We start from the raw sequence: 17,693 nt of genomic DNA on the forward strand, positions 1-17,693 counted from the left end.
GTATTTGAGAGAAATTTAGAGAATTTGAGAGAATTTGGTGTGATAAAAGTGATTGAGGATGGGGGTATTTATAGGGAGGATGGGGACGTGAAGGGTTGGTAATTAGGGGTATAGCACGCCCCCTGCACCGCGCTATACCCCACGTGTCAGATATCCAGGTATAGCGCGGATCAGGGGGCGCGCTATACCTACGTGGGGCTAGATCACCGTATATCGCGGGGCAGGGGGCGCACTATACCCACGTGGCGCCAAATCAGCATATAGCGCGGTGCAGGGGGCGCGCTTTCCTGCTAAGGGTGTTAGATCGGGAAATATAGTCTGACCGGTGTTAGATCGGTAATAATACCGATCACCGATGATATACCGAGAAAATAGCCTAAATAATACATGTTGTTTTTATATTTTTTGAATTTTTTTTAAAAAAATTAAAATATCATTTTAAAAAAGCTAGTTCCTCCCATCACACACACCGTCCCTTATCTTCCCTTATCATGTAGTCAAAATGGATCGACTGTCACTGTCATTATTATTTCAAATGATCGATTATCAAAAGGATTTAAAGAATTTTTAGAGATTTTAAGGATTAATGATTTAGGTATTTAGGGGAAGTTATGTGGTACGACATTCTTAATATACTATTAAGGAAAAACGCTACCAAAAATTTTATTATTTTTTTAAATATTTTCGATAAAAAATTATCTAAATATTATTTTTTTACTTAAAACATTAATGTTTTTTAACATTTTCAGTTGAAAAAAAAAATAATCTTTTAGGTAACGTTTTACCGGATATGTTAACAAACTCGATAAAGCGCCCAATAATAACATTTTCGGTAGAAATAATAATGTTTTAGGTAATTTTTTACCGAAAATGTTAAAAAAATAATAACATTTCCGATAGCGCCTTTCCTTAGCCTTATATTAGGCTGCCACACCTGAGACTTCCCCGAACAGTTGGATATTGATGGGTAGTGATAGTTGAGGTGACTATTCGCAAATGACGATGACCAAGACGAAGACGACAACTAGTGTTTTAAGGTTTTTTTTTTGTTGCACTTCAGTTCCAAGACTTATCCTTAACTAATTTGTACCGACTCAGATTGCACACTTGACTTTTGATGAGTGAGTCTCCCAGCTGAGATTTTTTTACATACACAAGGACTCAAACCTAAGAACTTGCGTAAGCGATATCAAATTGTTTACCACTTGAACTAACCCTATTAGTAGTGTTTTGGATTTTTTTTAATTTGAAAAAATTTAGAATATTTTTAAAAATATAATTATAAATTTTTTATTTTAAATAAAATTTTCAAAAATTCTATAAACACTTAATGAAATTTTTTATTGATCGTTACAACCGAGACACTTAAAATGATAACGTTCGTAATGTTAGACTATTATATTACTTAAAAGAATTTAGGAACTTAAATAAGAAAATAAGTACAATTTAGATACTTTCTTACATTAAGCCTAAATTTTAATAGTATAGCTTAAGGTTAATTATTGGAATAGTTACTTTTGTTTCAATTTTTTCATTATTTTTTATTATTAATTTTGAAAAAGTCATATTTCAATAATTTGTATATCAATTTATTAAATTTTAATAATTAATTTAATTTAATGATATAATATGTTAATAAGATAATTTAATTTTTATTTAAACAAATCCAACACCTTAAGCATACTTGGATTATCGTATAGATTGATAACGTCCTACTTGGATTATCCTCTTAATAATTTGGTTGGTTTATGGAAAAGAAAGAAATAAAAGCAATCAGAATTATACACGTTTTAGAGGTCTAAACAAATTTGGTTTTCTGGGATATTAAGAATGATTTGTCTTGCATTTATGTGGAATAGAAGCAGGTTCGTCAATCTGAAATTGATTCATGGCTTTTTCAGAAATAGACCGACACAAACTCAAAAAACACATGTAAACCAATGACAATCAGAGAACGTAGAAAAAAGTTATTGCCCAACTGTTCAAAGAGAGTCACCGTCAAGATCACCTGATGAAAATCAAGACCGTACATCGATAGTCAAGGAATTTAAATCCAACTGTTGGTGACTAGGGGAGGGAGGGTCCTCTCTATAAACGTATAGTTACAGACTCCTCTTCCCAGGGATTCATTTCTCGTGTTTACCAACAAACCACCCTTTGTCTCCTCTTTTTTCTCTTCATTCTTCCTTCACAAACAAGACATTTCAACTCGCAAGGTTTTGTTTTGCTTTTTCTTTGTAGTTCCCCAGGAAAGAAGGAATTAGGGCGACGGATCTAAATCCGGTTTAAACCCATGGCTGGTCATAGGTTTGACGTCGCATGAATCTTCTCTTTGTTAGCTCTCTTCTTCCTTGGAGCCCATTGTTTCTACCTCCCTGGTGTTGCCCCTGAAGATTTCCAAATGGTCAGTTTCATCACATGCATGCATGCCATGCATTATCATGTCTATTGGATCTTTGGGTTCACTTGGATTTTCCATTATGTTATTGGGTTTCATTTAGATCTCTTTTAATGATATCTAGAATTACCTGAATTTGGATAAGATGAGTCTTTGGAAGTTAATATTGAAGCTTCAAGCTTGTGTTTTTCCTTGGTTTAAAGCTGCCTAATTTTATTTTTTATCAATAGCATTTAAGATTATTTTTGAAATTTGAATTTTGATTAAAGCTTACTGAATCTTCCATGCTCAATAATCAATCTACGAGCTCTTTGCTTTAACCAAACTGATGGTTTAATGTAGTTTTGTTCAATGTTCTTTTCTCTCCAACTATGCAGGGGGATCAATTGTTAGTGAAAGTGAATAAGCTGACTTCAACAAAAACACAACTTCCTTATTCCTATTATTTCCTACCCTTTTGTCAGCCTGAGCATACAGTTGATAGTGCCGAGAATCTTGGGAAGTCCTTCGTGGTGATCGAATTGAAAACTCTCCTTATGTGGTGAGTTCAGGGCCGGTACAATGAGTTTTAATGTCCTGGGCGAGATTAGGGCTGTAAATGAGACGAGACAGATCGTGAGCTACTCGAGATCGACTCGATCAATGTTCGATAAATACTCGGATCGAATGGACTCGACTCGAGCTTGAGCTCGACTATAATTCTTAACGAGCCGAAACGAGCTACTTGATACTCGATTCGAAAAGCTTGTGAGCAGCTCGAAAATATAATATATAAGATTATATTTTTTTTAAAAATTATTAAAAATATTAATATTTATGTATTGATTTTTTTAAAGAGAATACATTAAGATTTTCATGCATTTAAGGTTTAGGTTCGAGTTTAAGGCTTCAATCGAGTTAAGTTTAAGAATTTTTTTTCTTCATTTCGAGCCTTTACGAGCTGCTCACGAGCTTCAGTTCAGGATTTCAAGTTCGAGTCGAGCTTGAAAATTTTAAACTCGCTAGTTTTCGAGTCGAGTCGAGTCGAGCTCAATTTTAGAGTTTTCGAGTCGAGTCGAGCTCAGCAATACTCGAGCTCGACTCGGCTCGTTTACACCCCTAGGCGAGATAATAATTTTATGCCCCTATACTTGTACCGTATAATAGACAAAATATAAATAATTTTTTTTAAAACAAAAATGTAATAGAAATTATAGTCAAACAATATCAATACTAATACAAACCAAAACCTACAAGGCTACAAATATCACCTAAAATGATGCATTCGTGCATTTTTTGAAGCAAAAACCTCTATTATTTTATGATAATCAGGACTTTGTAAAAATTGACTTTCGATACTTAGAATTGTTAATCCGTTCAATCTATCTTGAGTCATTGTGCTTCGAAGATAGGATTTCAAGAGCTTCAATTTTGAAAAACTTCTTTCCACGGAAGCAACCGTAACCGATACCATCAACAAAATTTTATATGTTATCAACACATTAGGGAACATTACCATTCTTCTTGCAAACTCCATTATTTGAGTAGATGTTTATGGACTTTCACCTTTGTGTGTTTTATCCGGCAACATTTTCTGCAAAATTTGTAACTCCATAAATAAATCTTTTCCATCAATATCAAAATTTTCACCATTTGTCAAATTGGACTCAAGATTTAAACGACTTTTTTTAGTTCGTCATCAAGTAATGAAATTAACTTTGAACCATCAAACAAAAAACCAAATATAGACTCGAAATGTTGCATTTGTTCAAATCTACTTTTCAATTGAACAAGAGCCATATCTACAAGAATAATAAAGTAATCATTTGTCAGACTATGCAAGGATTGTTGGATTTGAGGTCAAACCATTCAGGTTAAAAAATATTTCTTTATGATAGAGGCATATTGATTACATACTGTTACCATTGGTTTTGTTTTTTTACTTTTCTTACCAGACCGTATTAGAATTTGAAGAGGCTCAATTGAACAACCGAAAGTGTTTCAAAGGGGGTGAATTGATAAGAATGTGTTTAGGGAGTAAGAAGAGTAAAAGATAAGACAATGAATACAAAGAATTATAGTGATCCGACTTTTCATCTAAGTCTACATCCACTACCTAAGCTCTTCACTTAGGATTTTCTAACAAATTCACTAATTTGTTCTTTCTTTTTCAAGGATCAAGAGTAACTTTTACAACTCCCTATCTTTTGAATTGGATAAGATAGAACCAAAACCTCTTTACAAAAGGATAAAAACAAGTAAACAAATAAACCTCTCAAAAGTAGATGTTTACAAAGAATTAAGCTCACACAAACACAATATTTACAAGAGAAATGAAAATAAGAATGAAAAACTCTTCTCTTGTGTTTGATTGTTTGGATAAGTGTGTCTCTTCCTTCTTCAAGTGTCCTCAACTTGTATTTATATGTTGGAATGTTGTTGTGGCCGTTTCTAGCCGTTAGGAGTGTTTTGGAGCCGTTTGGGATCAATTTTCGTGCAAAATAAAGCTACCCATAACAGAGGGTATCGGTACTCCTAAAGGGATTATCGGTACTACCTTTGTCATTTTTAAATCAACTAGTCGTTACTAGCCATTGAGGCCTGATGGTATCGATACTATGGCTATGGTATCGATACTACTATACAGAGTAGTATCGGTACCCCTTTGTGTATCGGTACTATTTTTACATTCTGGAATTTGAGCATTGTTAGTAGTATTGATACTACCGATACTTCCCTTACCTTTGGTATCAGTATCATATGAACAATATTGATACTATTCATGAGGTATCAATACTGTAAGAACAATATCGGTACTGTTCATGAGGTATCGATACTATAAGAACAATATCGGTACTACTTGTCCAGAAAATTATTTTGTGCTCAATTCCAAGCTTTAAGGACTTTGAATTATTTTTGAAAACTTTGAAAAAATTCAATTCAAGTCCACAAACATTTTACCTTAAATTGTTATATCAAAATATAGTTAAACAATCCACCCTGTTTGATATAACAAAACATTGAAAAATTATTTTTGCCAAAACTCTCCCTTAATAAAATATTTAATGAAAAAGATATCAATTGTTGGAAAATATTTGAAAATGTTCAGCTTCCCTTTTTCATTAAGAGATTGAATTTTTCAAACCATACTTCTCCCACTTTTTGTTAGATAAAAAAGAATTCAACTTTAAAGTTCAAAAATAACTTTGGAGAGTAAGTGGTAATTTTTACATTAAAAACTATTTGAAAAAAATTAAAGCCCCCCCTCAAAAAATGCATTTCAAATAAAAATTGACTTTAAAAACTTGACATTTAAACAAAATTGAATTTCAACAAAGAATAACAAAAATGTTATTAACACATGAAATTCAATATATTCAAGTCTAAAATACTTTATGCAATACCAATTATTGAAATAAGTACATGTGCATAAAGTTTTCAAAAAAATGTTATGCATTTGAAGAATTTAACATCAATTGTTAGAGAGATATCTTTAACATTTAAAACACATGCATAAACATTTAAATTTAGGTAAAAAATTTAAAATTTGTAAAATCAAAGCATTTGAAAAGTTGAATTAATTGTTAGATAGATATCATTTGCATTGAAAATCAATTTTGACTAGAATTCATTATGATGAACAAAAAAAATTATGAAAAATTATTAAAACTTTAAAACGTTAATCATACAACTTTTTCAACATGCATGAGATGAAAAACATCAAATCATTTAAAATCAAAACTCATGCATGCTTAAATCAAAATGAGCACCCAAATAATCAAAATCAAAAGCATTAAGCTTAGAGGTTACCCATTCCTTTTCAAGTGTGGCTAGAGCATTTGAATATCTTCCCTTTGATCACCATTGCTCCTACACACTTACAAGAGAAATTTAAGTAGATTTTGGTATCCAAATTGCTTTGGATCATTGAACGTTAGTTTTAATGCCCCTTGTTCTCTTAGGAACCCATACTTGTCTAATTTTAAAATGTTTTCCCTTCTTCAAAGGACAAATATGTTCCAAATGACCATAAAAATGACAATGTGAGAATTTTGCCATTTTTAAACATAATGAGTTATTTTGAGAAATTAATTCTTTTTCTTTTGTTAAGCTCTTAAGCTTAAATTTCAAATCAAAATTTTCTTTTTCTAAATCATTGATTTTGACTTTTGAAAACTCTAAATCATTTTTAAAAATTTCATTTTGATTTTCAAAATCAATTTTTGTTTTCAAAACCAAATCATTTTCAACTTTGAGTTTTGAGATTAATTTCTTATAATTAGAATTCATGGTCTGAAATTCCAAATACAACTCATTGTAAGCATCTTGTAACTCATCAAAAGAATGTGAATTTAAATCATTTGAGTTAGAAGATACCATTGAATCTCCTTAGATGACCATGAGACATAGGTTGGCTACTTCAGCTTTATCATTGGAGTCATCTTCATCACTCCAAGCCGCCACAAATGCCTTTTTCTTGCTTGATCCCTTCTTCTTTATGAGAGGGCATTCATACTTAACATACCCCATTCTTTGACAATTAAAGCACACCGAGGGAACCTTCTTCTTGGTTGATTCATGTTTCACTTCCTTTGAAGACATGAATCTCTTAAACTTTTTGAAGAGCTTGGCCATATCTTCTTCTTCATCATCTTCTTCATTCACCTCTTCACTTGAATCTTGATAGCTCTCATTGGTGGACTTTAAGGCAATGGCTACCTCATTCTTTTTTCTTCATTCTTTTTGTCATTCTTTTCTTCACCATCTTCATCTTTCTTCACCATCAACTCATGAGTGAGAAGAGAACCAATCAACTCGTCTAGAGTGACAGACTTTAGGTCTCTAGCTTCGATAATAGCCATCTTCTTTGATTGCCAAGACTTTGGAAGAGAGTAGTTCATATTCCTTACAAGATTCTCATTAGAGATTACTTCTCCAAATCTCTTGAGATCGTTGACAATCACGGAAAATCTATCCGTCATAGCTTTGATGTCTTCATCGGGTTTCATCTTGAAATTCTCGTAGTTATGGTTGAGAAGACTTATCTTGGTTTCCCTCACTTCATCGGTTCATTCATGAGTAACTTTGAGCTTATCCTATATCTCATTGACATTGGAATAAGAGGAGACTCTTTCATATTCATTCAGGCCTAATGCACACAAAAAATATGCATAACCTTAGCATTGAGTTGTAACTTCTTCTTCTCTCCATGACTCCAATCGTCCATCTCACTGGTTGGAATGGTGTAGCCTTTCATGATAGAGTTTCAAGCTCCTAGATCATTTGCTTGAATGAAGAACATCATCCTATTCTTTCAATAGACATAATTTGCCACATTGAAGTAGAGTGGTTTTTTTACCGGTTGTGAATCTTTAATGTAATAGGCACTGGAGGTTGAAGCCGTCTATTTGTCGGTCGAGTCGAGAATTGGTAGAGCTTCTTCGAGGATCGTCTCAAGGTGGTTAAACCTTCTACTGAGTCAAGCTCTGATATCAATTGTTAAAATTTGAAGAGGCTCAATTGAACAACCGAAAGTGTTGCAAAGGGGGTGAATTGATAAAAATGTGTTTAGGGAGTAAGTAGCGTAAAACATAAGATAATGAACACAAAGAATTATAGTGGTTTGACTTCTCAACCAAGTCTACATCTACTACCTAAACTCCTCACTTAGGATTTTCTAACAAATCCACTAATTTGTTCTTTCTTTTTCAAAGATCAATAGTAACCTTTAAAACTCCCTATCTTTTGAATTGAATAAAAAGAAGTAAACAAATAAACCTCTCAAATGTAGGTGTTTACAAAGAATTAAGCTCATACAAACAAAATATTTACAAGAGAAATGAAAATAAGAATGAAAAAATATTCTCTTGTGTTTGATTACTTGGATATGTGTGTCTCTCCCTTGTTCAAGTTTCCTCAACTTATATTTATAATTTGAAATGTTGTTGTGGCCATTTCTAGCCATTGGGAGTGTTTTGGAGCCGTTGGGGGATCAATTTTCGTGCAAAATAAAGCTGCCCAGAACAGAGGGTATCGGTACTCCTAAGGGCAGTATCGTTACTACCTTTGTTATTTTTAAATCAACTAGCCGTTGGGACCTGATGATATCGATACTACTATATAGAGTATTATCGGTACCACTTTGGGTATCGATACCAATTTTGCATTCTGGAATTTGAGCATTGCTGGTAGTATCGATACTACCAGTGAGTATCTATATTTCCCTTACCTTTGGTATCGATACCATATGAAAAATATCGGTACTGTTCATGAGGTATCGATACTGAAAGAACAATATCGATACTACTTGTCTAGAAAATTGTTTTATGCTCAATTCCAAGCTTTAAGGACTTTTAATTAATTTTCAAAACTTTGAAAAAAAATTCTATTTTAGTCCAAAAACATTTTACCTTAAATTGTTATATCAAAATATAGTTCAACAAGTCGTTTTGATACACACGTAATACAGTGTTAAACATGAATATAAGGGTGAGTGGAATGAGAAGCTCGTCTGACAACTTGTGATACCCATGCAAAATGCACATTTATTAATTCTGAATCTCCTCAAGAGGTTAATGAGAATAAGGAGAACATATTACTTATGATGTTGAGTTCCAGGTCGGTAATACCTTACTGCTTGTTACAGTTTAGTCAATCTCTGTGATGTTATTTCGTTCTAATCAATAAGCTACTTGTTGTCATCTTGCAGGAAAGTGATACAAAGTGGGCATCCCGATAGGATACCTATCTTCTAATGGCTGATAATCAGATCCATTGGTTCTCAATTGTTAATTCTTTGATGATTGTAATTTTCCTCTCAGGGATGGTGTCTATGATCATGCTACGAAATCTTTATCGGGATATCTCCAAGTACAACCAACTTGAAATTCAAGAGGAAGCACAAGAGGAGACATGATGGAAACTGGTCCATGGGGATGTTTTTAGGCCTCCAACAAATTCTGACTTACTCTGTCTGTATATTGGAACAGGGGTTTAATTTTGTGGTATGATAATTGTTACCATGATCTTTGCTCTCCTTGGCTTCCTATCCCCCTCAAACAAGGGTGGGTTAATAGCAGCCTATTGGATGGAGTACTACATGCATGAGCATGCAGCATGCACCAGCTTAGCATTGCTTATCAAGTTATATTAGTTTGTAACATAACTGCCCTTCTGTTATAACTGTTATAGTTGTTACATAGTTACCTTTACATGTATATAAAGAATAGCAGTATTACTTGAAATGATCAAGAAACAATATTCAGTTTTATACATCTGTTGAGTTTTCCATTATGGTATCATTCGCTCAGTTGGTTCTGGGATAAGCTTCTTTTCCTCTTCTGTTGCATGATACTTCTTGGCAAGATTTCTAGATCTATCTTGCAAGAACTGGTGTCATGGTATTCAACGGTTTTAGAAATATTCTTGGAGATTCAGAGTCATTAAGGCCTAGCAAGTTGTTTACTAATAAACGCATAAACATCATGCTTGATGAAATGAATTTCCTTCAATGGAAGCAACATGTCCTCTTAACAGTTCGAAGTCATCGGCTTGAGAGGTTGCTCACCGGTGTTCTTAGCTCCCCACCTGAGAGAATACTTGATGCAGATGGCAATCTTTTAATCAATGAAGAGTATGATGTGTTCGTGGCACAAGATAATGCCCTGTCCTCTTGGCTATTATCCACCATCATTGATTATCTTCTTCTACAGTTTGTTGGTACTGAAACTGTTGTTGGGGTATGGGCTACAGTTCTTAAATTCTTTTCCAATCGATCGATTACCAGCATAATGAGCTTGCATTGCAAGTTAAGGTCCATCAAGAAAGGAGATGAGAGCATGCGATCATACCTCACTTCGATGAAAGAAGTGTGTGATACATTAGCAGCGTGTGGTAGTGTCATATCTGACATTGATCAAATTGCCACAATTCTGAATGGGCTTCCATTTGAATATCAACCTTTTGTTGTTGTTATTATAGCAAGTAAATATGTCTTCACAGTGGATGTAATTCAATTTATACTAATTGATGCAGAAGCTCAACTTAAAAGCTTTCAAGTACAATCTTAACCACTTCTCAGTGCCAACGTTGTACATGTTCAGAATAACAACCAAAGAAAATATTTTGATCAATCTACTGATCAACAATACACTGGAAATGAAAGAATGTCACAGCAGTACTCTCGGGGTCGAACAAGTACTCAAGGTCGTGGAAGAGCAAGGGTGCAATGTCTATCATATGGAAAGATGGGGTACACTGTGGATCGGTGCTGACATCGATTTGATCAGTCATTTTCTGAAGTTTTGGCTGACAAACATGAGTCTTTCAACATACAGGTAACTGGCTTTGAAAAAAAATGCTACACTTGTACAAATAATGGATGTGCTCCAGTACAAACCTCATCTTCATCTCCTTCTAACTCGGATAAATGGGTTATAGACTCAGGAGCTACTCACCATGTCACTCCAGATAGTTCCAAACTTAACAGTGGATATGACTATTCAGGACCAGGTAAGTTAGTTGTGGGTAATAGTCATAATCTTGATATATATAAGACTGGTTCATCCCTCATTCAAACCAGATCTCGAGCCCTTTACATTAATAATCTACTACATGTTCCTGATGTCACTAAAAACCTTTTATTTGTCTCTAAGTTTGCTAGAGATAACGGGGTATTCTTTGAGTTTCATGCAATTCACTGCTTGGTGAAGGATGAGAAGACTAAAGAGATGTTGTTGCAAGGATGGGAGACTGTTGGTCTGTATCAGTTTGCTGCTGATAATGTGCCTTGTAATAAGAAGTCAAGTTTAATAGTAGTAAATGTATCCACTAGCAAAAACATGTATGAATTGTGGCATCAAAGGCTTGGGCATCCTGCTCATGCACCATTGATGCAAATTTGTAAACAAATTAGGATCAATGTTGCCTCCTTGTTTAATAAAGAGTGTACAAATGTTTATGTAGCTTGTCGAATGGGGAAAAGCCATAAAATACCGTTTCATGAGTTAACCACAGTGTATGACAAACCCTTTTAGTTAATATTCTCTTACTTTTGGGGACCTTCGAACATAATCTCAAATGGTTTCAGGTATTATGTGTCTTTTATGGATGCATGTACAAGGCATTGCTGGATGTATTTGCTTAAGAACAAGGACCAAATGATGCATGCTTTTCAATTATTTTATGCGTTTGTTAAAACTCAGTTTGAAACTAAAATAAGGGAACTTCAAATTGACTGGGGCGGAGAATACATTCCATTAACAGTAATGTTGGCTAATATGGGAGTCCACCATCGATTGGCATGCCCTCACACCTCAGAACAAAATGGTGTTGTTGAGCGAAATCACCGACATGTTATTGAATCAGCATTGGTCTTAATGGCACAATCTTCATTGCCATTAAGGTTCTGGTCATATGATGTATGTACAACTGTGTATCTTCCGACTGCCCACTAAGGTCCTGCATGGCAAATCACCTTTTGAAGCTCTTTGCAACAAGCAACCAGATTACAGTTGTATGCGTGTTTTTAGGTGCAAGTGTTTTCTACATCTTCGAATGTTTCAGCAACATAAGTTGGAATTTAGGTCTCAACCATGCACGTTTCTTGGCTATAGTGCCCATCATAAGGGCTATCAATGCCTGGCACCAAGTAGGAAAATATATATCTCGAGGCATGTAGTCTTTGATGAATCTTGTTTTCATTTTGCAGGAAACAGTGACAAAATAACCAACACAGGTCAGATATTTCCTCCAAAGCTGGAAGTCATCAATGGTGCTCATAGAGTATATGCTCGAGCTGATGATTGCATGAACATATGTCAAAGTCCTCAGATTAATGCTCAATCACCTGTAGGTAGTTCAGTTCAAGATTCTGACTCTAGGTTGATGAACCAGTCTGCTGAAGATGAAGATGTTGGTTCTGTTCATCATGATATAATTGACAATGATGTTGAAGGAGCTAGATCTGAGCAACATGTAACTGTTGAAAATGATGTAGTGGATGAGCAATAAGAGATGACACAACCAGACTTAGAAACTGCTCCAAGCTCCAAGGTTGTACCTAGTCATCACATGATAACTAAAAGTAAGAGATGAATTTTCAAACCCGAAGTGTACATGAGCATGCAAAATGATGAGGAAGAAGAACCACATTTGATTCATGCTACACTTAAATCTGTTAAGTGGAAGGTAGTTGTTCAAGAAGAGTATGATGCCTTGGTCATGAATAACACATGGACACTGGTAAGGCTACCTTAGGGCAGATTCCCAGTCGGATGCAAATGGCTGTTTAGAATAAAAAGAAATATTGATGGCACATCACAAAGGTATAAAGCCAGATTAGTGACTAGGGGTTTTTCCCAAATTCTTGGGCAAGACTTTCAAGATACCTTCAGTTCAGTAGCAAAGTCCTCCACAATCAATGTGATACTTGTTGTAACTGTACAAAAAAAGTGGTTCTTGAGGCAGGTAGACATAAAAAATGCTTTTTTAAATGGAGATTTGCAGGAAGAAATAATGCAACAACCCCAAGGATTTGAAGAAGTTAACTCAGATGGAACTCCCTTAGTGTGCAAGCTAAATCGAGCCTTGTATGGACTAAGGCAAGCCCCTCGAAACCGGTATGTTAAGCTAAAGGAGCACTTGATACATATTGGTTTTGAAGCATCACTTGCTGACTATTCATTATTTGTAATGAAAAGAGAAAAATATGTAGTCTATGTTCTAGTATATGTGGATGGCATAATTGTTACTGACAGTATGAGTTGCAAAGTGGAAGAAGTGGTTAGCTTGCTTGGAGAGAAATTTTCTCTCAAAGACTTGGGACAACTCAACTTCTTTCTTGGAATCAAAGTTAAATATGTGGGTGACAGCATATTCCTGAGTCAAAGGAAGTATATCATGGAATTGTTGGATGAAGTAGAGATGAGCAATGCCTCACCAATGGTCTCATCCCTCAAGTTGACCAGAGAAGCTGGCAGTCCTCTTACTAATCCAAAGGAGTATAGAAGACTTGTTCTATCTCGAAATGAATTGCCCTTTCAGCTTGTTGCATTTGTAGATGCTGACTGGGTAAGTAGCATGGATGATCGAAGGTTAATCTCAGGCAATTGTTTGTACCTTGCTGGTAACGTAGTCATATGGAATTCCAAGAAACAGAAAATGGTATCCAGGTCTACAACTGAAGCTGAGTATAGAAGCTTGGCTGATGCATTCTCTGATGCTACATAGGTAGTTGTATTACTTGACAGCATAGGGATTAATCTGCAAGGCAAGCCTATGACCTGGAGTGATAATTCCAGTGCCATATCGATGAGTGTCAATCCAATTTACCACTCTAAAACTAAACATGTGGAGTTGGATGTGCATTTCGAGAGAGAAAAGGTGGCAGCAAATAGATTGAAGGTGAACTATGTACCATCCTCGCATCAGGTAGCTGATGGCTTCACTAAGGCGATGTCAAAAGATTACTTTCATATGTTTAGACAAAGATTGGGTGTTGTGTCGTTAAAAGAAGTTGAAGATGGAAGAAACAGGGAGCATATTGGATGGAGTACATCATGTACGAGCATGCAGTATGTACCAGCTTAGCATTGCTTATCAAGTTATGTTAGTTTGCAACATAATTGTCCTTCTGTTATAACTGTTATAGTTGTTACATAGTTACCTCTACATGTATATAAAGAACAACAATATTACTTGAAATGATCAAGAAATAATATTCAGTTTTATACATCTGTTGAGTTTTCCATTGTAGCCATGCTTCTACTCTGGGTCTTCATGTGCCTGTTTGTTGGATATTCATCAGCTCGTCTCTATAAGATGTTCAAGGGAACCAAATGGAAGAAAGTTACGTTAAAATAAATTATGTTCCCTGCAACAGTGTTTGCCATATTCGTTGGCCTGAATGCTCTGATACGGGGCCAGAAGTCTTCGGGGGCAGTGCCCTTTGGAACCATGTTTGCATTGGGTATTGTTGTGGTTTAGCATCTCTGTCCTGCTTGTTTACGTGGGTTGTTATTTTGGTTTTAAGAAGCCAGCAATAGAGGATCCAGTGAAAACTAATAAGATCCCAAGGCAAATTCCAAAACAAGCTTGGTACATGAACCCAACCTTCTCCATCCTACTTGGGGGCATACTTCCATTCGGGGCTGTTTTTATTGAGCACTTTTTCATCCTCACTTCAATATGGTTACATCAGTTCTATTACATATTTGGCTTCCTCTTCATTGTCTTTGTCATTCTTATTGTCACTTGTGCCGAGATCACGGCAGTACTTTGCTACTTCCAGCTATCCAGTGAGGATTACCAATGGTGGTGGAGGTCATCCTTGACTTCGGGTTCTTCAGCACTCTACTTATTCCTCTATACTGCTTTCTACTTCTTTACAAAGCTCGAGATCACAAAGCCAGTATCTGGGGTTTTATACTTTGGTTATATGTTAATAGTATCGTATGCATTCTTCGTGCTCACTGGTACAATCGGTTTCTATGCTTGCTTCTGGTTCACTAGGCTCAAAGTTACTCGTTTACACAGAGAGTAGCCAAAATAAGCACATTTAGGACCAGAAAACTGCATTGAACAATATATTACAACACTGTTATAAACCAAATCATACATGCAAATAAAGGGGGGAAAGAAAACCATCCCAAAATTCTCTAATTATAGCATCCACCGGCACATGTTTTTTAAAGGTGCAAAATTGATTAAAACATTTCAAACTGAAAAGATCAAACAAATCAATAAAAGCTGAAAAAATGGTGGAAAAGCTTGTTTTCCCTCAATTAAGAGACCGTAAAGTTCACTCAACTTTAATCAATGCAATCAGATTTCTACGGAATCAAACATATAGCAAACGAAAAACATACCGGCAAGATTGGCAGCACAGAGTGGGAGAGATGAGAGGGAAGAGAGCTCCGTGATGAGTGAGAAAACTGAAAAGAGTGGGAGATTTGGGTTGATGCGTAACATGGTGTTGATAGATTGCCCATTTCAAGGCCTATTGAAATCCCCACTTGTTTAGAGGGATAGATGAGAAGGAAGAGAGCTCCATAATGAGTGAGAAAAAGGAACTGAAAAGAGTGGGAAATTTGGGTTGATGCGAAATATGTTGTTGATAGTTTGCCAATGTGAAAACTATAGGCAACGACATCGAGTCGGGTCAGATTTTTGGTTCACTTGATCTGATTTGAAAATTTTAATTTTTTTTTTGTGAATTAATCACTGGTATTCGATCTATTGACCGACTATTCTAGATCGGATACTGCAGAGTCGAGGACGACCCTCCCAACCCAGTTTGCTCCCTTTGCAAACACCAGGATTCGAACCCCTGACTTGTATAAGGGACCTAGTGTCTCATCCCACTAGATCTGCTGGTTGTTGGTAAAATTTTAAATCCTTTAATTGACCTGAATTCGATTGGAAAATTATAGGTTTTTCACCCGATCTGAACATGACATTATTTTTTGAGATAAAATTCGAACCCAAGCTGACCCGACCCGAAATAATATATTTATTAAAAATATTATTTTTATTTAATAAAAATAGGGATTTAATGGAAATAAAATAAAATATAGATGAGAATTATTGCAAATATCCTTAAATATATAAGATAAAATTATAATTTTTTAGGTCGGGTTAAGTCGGATATTTTTCACCCTAAACTCAAACCCATCTAACCCGAATTTTTTTAAAATGTCATGTTCATGTCTCATTCTCATCCCTTGAAAACTATGCCAGTAGTTCATTTATTTTCGGTCTGACCAACTTGTTTCATCAATTTTTTAATTAAGTGTGTTTAATCTCTTATGTTATCGGTCCATCCGGTTTAAATCTCTTAGCCGTCAATATCCGTTAACCTATTAATGGAAGTATTATGTTGCAACATAAATGTTTTTTAAAAAAAATTCACGTGCATCCACTTAAATTTTTAAAAAATTCACATGCATCCACTTCTCTTCTTTTATAATAACATACTCGTTCTGAAAATAATAGGTTATGCAAAAAACAAACTATGTAGGCATGTAAATTCACACCCTAAGCAGAGTCGCAGTTGATACCAACACTGAAAAGAAATTGGCCTCAAGCCTCATGGCCAATTTTTGTTCAACTATTGTTACAAACTGTGGCACCGTGCTTCCTTATTTCTTCTTGGGACTAGTAATTTTCGCACATTTAACTGGTGCTCTCCACATAAAGAATCAAAGAAATTCCCACTGATTGGTTGTTTCCATTTGTTTGGGGTTCTTTAGGAATATAAATTCTTATGAAAAAAAATAATGAAGGTGAAACAGTAAAAATGTGGAAATGTTCGAGATAAGAATAGAGAGTGGTGGTAATATCATTGCACTTGCACTTGTCATGAGAGAACATATTGTTAAGTGAAGGCTAAAGGAGGTGGTCACTATTCTTAGGGTCGGCAAGGTTACTTGGTACGTGTTTTGCTTTAACGCAATATATATATATATATATCGACTTCAGCATGCATAACAAAGAAAAGGAGCGTTGCTTGCCAAAAAAAACCAACCCCAATAATCATATAAGACCGATAATACAGCATGTTAAGGTACATAGGGAAAAGGTTTTAAAACCTCATTTAAACTAGCTTCAATGCTCATGCTGGCTCTAAGCATTTTCAGCGCTATTTTTAGTTTGGGTTTGCTTGGTACATCGGCTTATTGTTCTTTATCTGCACCAATCATAAAAATAGATGAATCCAAGATTTTATCAAAGAACAATATACTCTTCTCTTCTTGTTAACAGTGTCTTTGAATGTTGAGTTTATTACATTTCTTGTCGGTATAATCTTTCATTTACGTATAAATATTTTCATTTTAGTCAATATATTTACGATCACAGGATGATATCTTACACATGGGTGGTACAAGAATAGCACCATTCCTATGCTTTAGGGTGGTGAGCTTTTCGAATTAGAAGATGAAACTAATTTGATGATTTTTTTCGATGCTAGAACTTCGTTTCGGCTGCTCGGAGCTCTATTTAATGGTGCAAGCAGGCAGTTGTTTTCACCTAAAGAGAGTAAATTTATCAGTGAAAACTATGATTCTGATTTTATTGATTTACATGTTGATTTTGAAACAGAATCTAAATGGTATATCTCTGCAAGATCATGTCTGTTAAGAATGGATGAAAGAGGGGATGAAGGGAGCAGAAGAAATTTCAAAGGGTGCTAATAATTTTTCAAAGCGTCGGAAAAATAAAAGTCTTACTTATTAATTAATGGGGTTGAAATTGAATAGCTCAGTCTTTGAAATATTTTAAGAAGAAGAATAAGTACGTGAATGCAAGTGAATTTTTT

General features: G+C 35.0%; 1 pseudogene; it reads left to right on the forward strand.

The window, feature by feature from the left end:
• The first annotated feature begins 2,934 nt into the window (after positions 1-2,934).
• LOC120149753 lies at positions 2,935-17,153 on the forward strand (annotated as a pseudogene).
• The last annotated feature ends 540 nt before the right edge of the window (positions 17,154-17,693 follow it).

Source organism: Hibiscus syriacus, unplaced genomic scaffold (assembly GCF_006381635.1).
Source record: "Hibiscus syriacus cultivar Baekdansim isolate YM2019G1 unplaced genomic scaffold, ASM638163v2 tig00002793_pilon, whole genome shotgun sequence".
Lineage (NCBI taxonomy): Eukaryota > Viridiplantae > Streptophyta > Magnoliopsida > Malvales > Malvaceae > Hibiscus > Hibiscus syriacus.